The following is a 6,413-nucleotide window of genomic DNA, read 5'->3' as shown; positions in this document are numbered from 1 at the left end:
TTTAACGTTATGTGTGAAACACTTAGTCTGTGCTCTCCAGTGCCTTGTGTGAAAAGTGGGCTACACTTTGCTCAATCCTGGCCGCATGGCTCAAAACAAAAAAAAAACAAATTCTGTGTGCACATGGTGGTGAATGTGTTTTTTTAACCGTTTTCCACATTGAGTAACACTGTTTGACCACAGTTCTTTGCATTTCCGTTTCTAGAATGCAATCTTAATTGCGGAGATCACGGGAATTGCCAACTTCACTTGAACGGCTCCAAAGCTGCGTCTGCGATACGGGGTAAGCATTTGGCGCAATGCCAGTGGCGCGACTTGCTACGACACGACAGAAATATGTTTGGCAATGAGAGCGATAAAACGGCTACATTTTTAGCAACACATTGCTGATAATATCTACAGACGTGGCTTCAAACTCACCTAAAAGCTGCTGCCGAGCATAAAATAGAAGCCAACACGAGGAGTTTTCAATAGAGTTGTCCACTTTATTCACAGACCAAAGCCGGACAACTATTTCACGGACAGAACACAGCGGGCTCTGTAACCTGCGGCTCCAGAGCCACATTGCGGCTCTTGCTGCCCTCTTGTGAGCAGTGGCTTACAAAATATATTAACGTAATTTAACGTAAGATCACGTAATTAAGTATGCCAGGGAATGGGTCACTATGTCATGTCGTGGTGACACCAAAATGTACAGTCAAAACCGTATTGTTAAAGAATAACTAATGGAAGAAAAACTAAATAGATAGTTTTATTCCATCACCTATATGTCTATTTAAGTCCAGAATGTGTGTTGTTGTCATCTGCTGAAAACCTGCTTTGGTGTTTGTGTACAAGGAGCTCTGCGTGTGATGTGGCTCTCGAACTCTTTTGGTCAAAGACAAAAGAAATGGCACTTATTATTTGAAAGATTGACAACCCCTGGCCTAAAACAGCATGACAAAATGTTACTGAAATGAAATGTACCATATGGGACTAACCCTACTTTCTGTGTTTCCAGGTACTCAGTTCTTCCCAGTGTCACCGATGTTCAGATATAGACGAGTGTTTACAAGAAGGAACATGCAGCGTGGATGCCACTTGCACAAATTCAGTTGGTTCCTACAGCTGTACTTGCAAGACTGGCTTTGAAGGAGATGGCAAAAAATGCTCAGATATAAACGAGTGTTCACAAGAAGGAACATGCAGTGTGTATGCCACCTGCACAAATTCAGTTGGTTCCTACAGCTGTTCTTGCAAGACTGGCTTTAAAGGAGATGGCAAAGAATGTTCAGATATAGACGAGTGTTTAAAAGAAGGAACATGCAGTGTGTATGCCACCTGCACAAATTCAGTTGGTTCCTACAGCTGTTATTTGCAAAACTGGCTTTAAAGGAGATGGCAAAGAATGCTCAGATATAAATGAGTGTTCACAAGAAGGAACATGCAGCCTGATGCCACTTGCACAAATTCAGTTGGTTCCTACAGCTGTACTTGCAAGACTGTCTTGAAGGATATGGCAAGAAATTCTCAGATATAAATGAGTGTTTACAAGAAGGGAAATGCAGCATGGTTGCAATCTGCACGAATTCACGCGGTTCCTACAGCTGTGCATGCCAGAGTGGCTTTGAAGGAGATGGCAGGGAATGCTCAGATAATAGACGAGTGTACAACAGCAAACACCTGCCAGCATGTTATTCCACCTGTACAAATTCAATCGGGTTCTACAGCTGCCTCTGCAAAAGCGGCTTTCAGGGAGATGGCAAAAACTGCTCAGATATCGACGAGTGTTCAAGATACAACAACTGCAGCCAGAATGCCAACTGCACAAATTCAATCGTTCCTACAGCTGTTCTTGCAAAACCGGCTTTCAGGGAAATGGCAAGAACTGTTCAGACTTGGATGAGTGTGTGTCCAAAACTAATTCCTGCCCCAAAAATTCCGACTGCTCTAATTCCGTGGGATCATATGAGTGCCGGTGTACTTCTGGATATAACAGTAAGTGAAATATATAACAACCTCTCCATCATTTTATTTTGAAACCATCATCTTGGCTTATATACTTTTTTTCAGTAACTTGTTTACCTTTTATCTATTTTGCGCTATCGTTTTTACGTATTGTTTGTTTTGTAACTTACTGACCTGCTCCGACGGGGATGTGTGAAAAAGAGCTTCATAGCTCATTGGATTCTGATAAGATTCTGATAGGTTGTGGGCAAGGGAATGTGATAGTTACATTTTTATAGTGCACAATACTGCAGCACCACTGAACACTAGTTCCGGAGCAATCCTTAACCATGTCCGCCCAGGGGTTCCTCGAGGTCCGGGGCAGACTGTGAACCACATTATCCAACATTCCCAGATCCCTCCTGCCCTCCTGGGGCCTCTTTTTGCGTGAGCCAATTGATCCTCCTTCCTTCCCACCCCACCCCATCCCGATGTTTGCACTCTTCCGGTACCAATTTTCAGACACATTGCTCTGGTAGACCCATGAACAATAATGCACAAATTGCCATGTCCGTTGGGTCCCTTAACCAATTCTGTTTGGTGGAACTAGTGTATTTTTCATTGAAGCAGTGTTTTGCATGGCAAGTGCCCACCTACGCCTTCATACAGACTTGCCCAGAGATGGTGCCCTTTGAGCCGCGAGCTCGCGGCATGTGCACCAATTGTTTCAACGTTCAGTCGGCCGCAGTCACAGCCCTCGTGTCCCTTTGCTGCAGAAACTTCCAGCGGCGGCTGCACGGACATCGATGAATGTAGCGTGCGGGTGGCGAGGCATGCGGCAAGGGACACCAGTGCATCAACAACGAGGGCTCTTTCACGTGCCTCTGCTTGCCGGTTATGGAGTTGTCGGCCTCAAGTGTGGTGATCGTCGACTACTGCAAGAGCAATACCCACAATTGCCCCAGCAACAGCTATTGCCAATATGTGATCGGCGGGTATAATTGCATCTGTAAACAGCGGCTTTAAGAGTAAGTTCACAGTTCACAATGTATCCCGTTTTTTATACATTACTTTATCCTGGATTTTTTTGTAACTTACAATGCGTTTGGGATTTATAATGCGTACACATCTCAAGATGTTAACAGGCAAGGCACTCGGCGTTATGCATTGCTTCTCCCCTCTTTTAGTGCGGCTCGTGACATTTCCACTAGGTGGCGCTGTTGTGAGTGACCTCTGAAAATATGGTATTTTAATTAAATAAAACCTCGTCATGTTATTGTCCTTCCCATGAAAGTGATATAACTGTCTTATCTACCAACGGTAGGCATTTATAAACAATACGAAACAAAACAAATAAACTCAAATGCTGTCCTCATGACGCTTAAATCAACACTGCACAACCCCTTAGGGGCCGTCCATAAATGACGTCACGCACCTAGGAGGGGGGGGGAGGGTTTGAGAAATGTGACGTTACATCAAAATGCGAGGAATGGTAGCTGTTAGCTGGGAGAATGGTCGTTTTCAGCTCTGTAATAATCATCATACCCTTAATTTACTAAACATACTGATGTGTATTGCAGATGTCACAGGAACTTGCGTGGATATCGATGAATGTCAGACGGGAGGGTTATGCCTTGGCAATAAAGAGTGCCGAAACACCATTGGCAGCTACACATGCACGTGCAAGGTTGGCTTCACGGCGAATGATGTTTTCTGCACGGATGTGGACGAGTGTCGAATAGCCAACGACTGTAGCGTTAATGCCAGCTGCCAAAATTCATTTGGCTCCTACAGCTGCCTCTGCAAAAGCGGATTTCAGGGAGATGGCAAGAAGTGCTCCGATGTGGATGAGTGTGCAACAGTCAACAACTGCACCCCCAAATGCCATATGCAAAAATACTATCGGTTCTTATGACTGCATCTGCAAGAGCGGCTTCGTGGAGATGGAAAAGTATGCAGAGATGTGAATGAGTGTGACACCAAATCGAACATTTGCCCTTCAGGCAAAACATGCATAAACACAGAGGGATCGTTTAACTGCAAGTGCAAAACGGATGGTAAGATGTTTTTTTTTAATATATATTTAATTTACTTTATTATGAACATGGATATATAATTGTTTTAATCAAAGCTCATGACTACTGATGAAGTGAAATTTAGATGTAGCGGTAGTTTGTTGGTATAGACTGAAAACATTAAGAGTAGCCACCCCATGTTTCTGATTAATATACCCTATTGCGGTATACATACAGTATACTGCGAGGCACACACAACACGCAGTACAAATTGTGTACGTGAATGGCACTGTGTTTACATCCCAACCAGCTTCTCTGTGCCAGTAGTGCATGGTGTCACACACCTGTAATCTAGCACTTCGGAAGCAAGGGTTTGGTGGATCACGCAGAGATTTGAAAAATGCTAAACCTGTTGGGCTGCAAGGGGGTTAGGAGATTTGGACGTTAATCCCCCGTCTGCGTCGGGTTCCTCCAGCCACACTGGATTCCTGCCACACGCCAAACCCTCGTCATCAAGGAACCGGTTTCAAGCGTTCCATTACTGAACCAACCTGATTCAGGCTTTCCTGGTTAAATAAAGGGAATTATTATTAATATTGCTGTGTACGTTGTTGTAGCTGCCGTGCAGTAATGGAGAGCACACAACGCAGCAGTATAAACAACAAGGGGGAGAGTCTCCCAAATCCACCCCAATTCTGCTGTCCACCCAGCAGCACAAGCATGCGGTGGGGTAAAGTGTGGATATGCCCACCTCTTCTTGGTTCTTTCGGTAAAGTCACGTAGAAGGGAAGTAATAAAACAATAAAAATAAAACATAATAACATATATATTATATTATTATATTATTTTATTATGTTTTATTTTTATATATTATTTTATTTTATTATGTTTTATTCTTATTATTTTATTACTTCCCTTATACGTGACTTTACCAAAAGACCAAGAAGATGAATCCCTGCAGTCACGAAAACTTTAAATCGAAATATGCCCACCTCTTCAAGACGTCTGGTCAACGTGAAGAGGAGACCAAAATACCCTCCGATTCACTTCATGGAGGCCCTTCTGCCAGCGGTGGCGTGAGCGAACGATTGCAAGGCCGCGCGTTTACCGGTAATGTGGTAATGTTGTCACGGATGTGAACGACACTGCTACTCCGTTGTGTGGTTACAGATTTCGGCAAGAGAAAGTGCGACAACGATGGTCCTGTCAGACGAATGACGACTGTAGATCCAGCTGCATCTGCCAAGACGCATACACCGGCGATGACTGTTCAGGGGAAAGACGTTCGTGCCGGCCGTCCCATTTAACGGTAGGATGCAATGAGGGTCCACGAGGAGCGCGCTCACCACTCGTTGCAGTTCAACGTTCAACAAATCTGACAAGCCACCTAGTTCAATCCTGTGGGCGTATTAAAACATGGCGAAACATATGCGCCGTCTTAAACATTTCGTGATGAAGCAAACTAGGCCATATCCAAATGTTTCCAAATTTGAAAAATTACTAACTTAAAAAAAAGCACTTGTCAGGCTCCTGCTGAAGAGTAGTCTTGAGACTCCATGAGGCTTTCCTGAGTAAACAAGCAGAATAAATACAAAGTAATAAAGCATACCGCCTGTAACAATGAGAGGTGTTACCATTCGCCACAATGTGAAGAAAAAAACACATTTATAAGCTGTGAGGTAATCTCACACCGCCAAAACAACGAACATTCTCTCCAGCAATAAGGGGCCGTCCATAAATGACGTCACGCGACTCATTTGGGACAATTTTTGAACCCCCCACCCCCCCCCTTCGTCACACGGCGTCACAAAAAGTCAGACCCCCCCTCAAATATGACGTCCAAAAGCTCTGCCCCCCCCCAACTGCCCCCGCCCGCCCTAAAAATGTTAACATGCTTCAAATCGCTATAAACTATTGTCATTGTAGTGCGTATTAATGTGGCGCCTGCACTTCTGATGTTGTAGGAGAAAACATTTATTAAAAAGTCTATTTAATTAAGTGGAACGTGTTGTCTATATTTATTTAAAGTTGCGCCTTGTGATGTGACGTCACATTTATTAACCCCCCCCCCCCTCGTCACACATCGTCACGAATGTCTGACCCCCCCCCCACCCCCAGGGGCGTGACGTCATTATATGACGGCCCCTAAGAATCCGCATCAACCCTAATGAGCACCAGCTAGAGAGTCCAACTGCCAGCTGCTCTTTAAGAAGTTTACACCTGGTAGTGTCGTGGCGGTGGCACGGTGGTGTGCAGCTGCTACTCCTGGTGTCGTGGACTCAGAGCCGGCCAGCACTAAGCGACCTTGCAATTGCAAAGGGCCCCGTGGCCAGCAGAGGGCCCCCTAGAGTCACTGCTAGCTAGTGGGTGAAAAAAATCATACATCAAAGGGGCCTCCAACCAAATTTTGCTTAGGGCCCCTCAAGGTCTAGGGCCGGCTCTGAGTGGACTACTGCTCGGAGTGCACTGGCG

This window comes from Lethenteron reissneri, chromosome 36 (assembly GCF_015708825.2).
Source record: "Lethenteron reissneri isolate LAM-NWPU_2019-01 chromosome 36, ASM1570882v1, whole genome shotgun sequence".
NCBI classification, from domain to species: Eukaryota; Metazoa; Chordata; class Hyperoartia; order Petromyzontiformes; family Petromyzontidae; genus Lethenteron; species Lethenteron reissneri.
The sequence above is the reverse complement of the archived record's forward strand: the minus strand, read 5'-3'. Positions refer to the sequence as shown.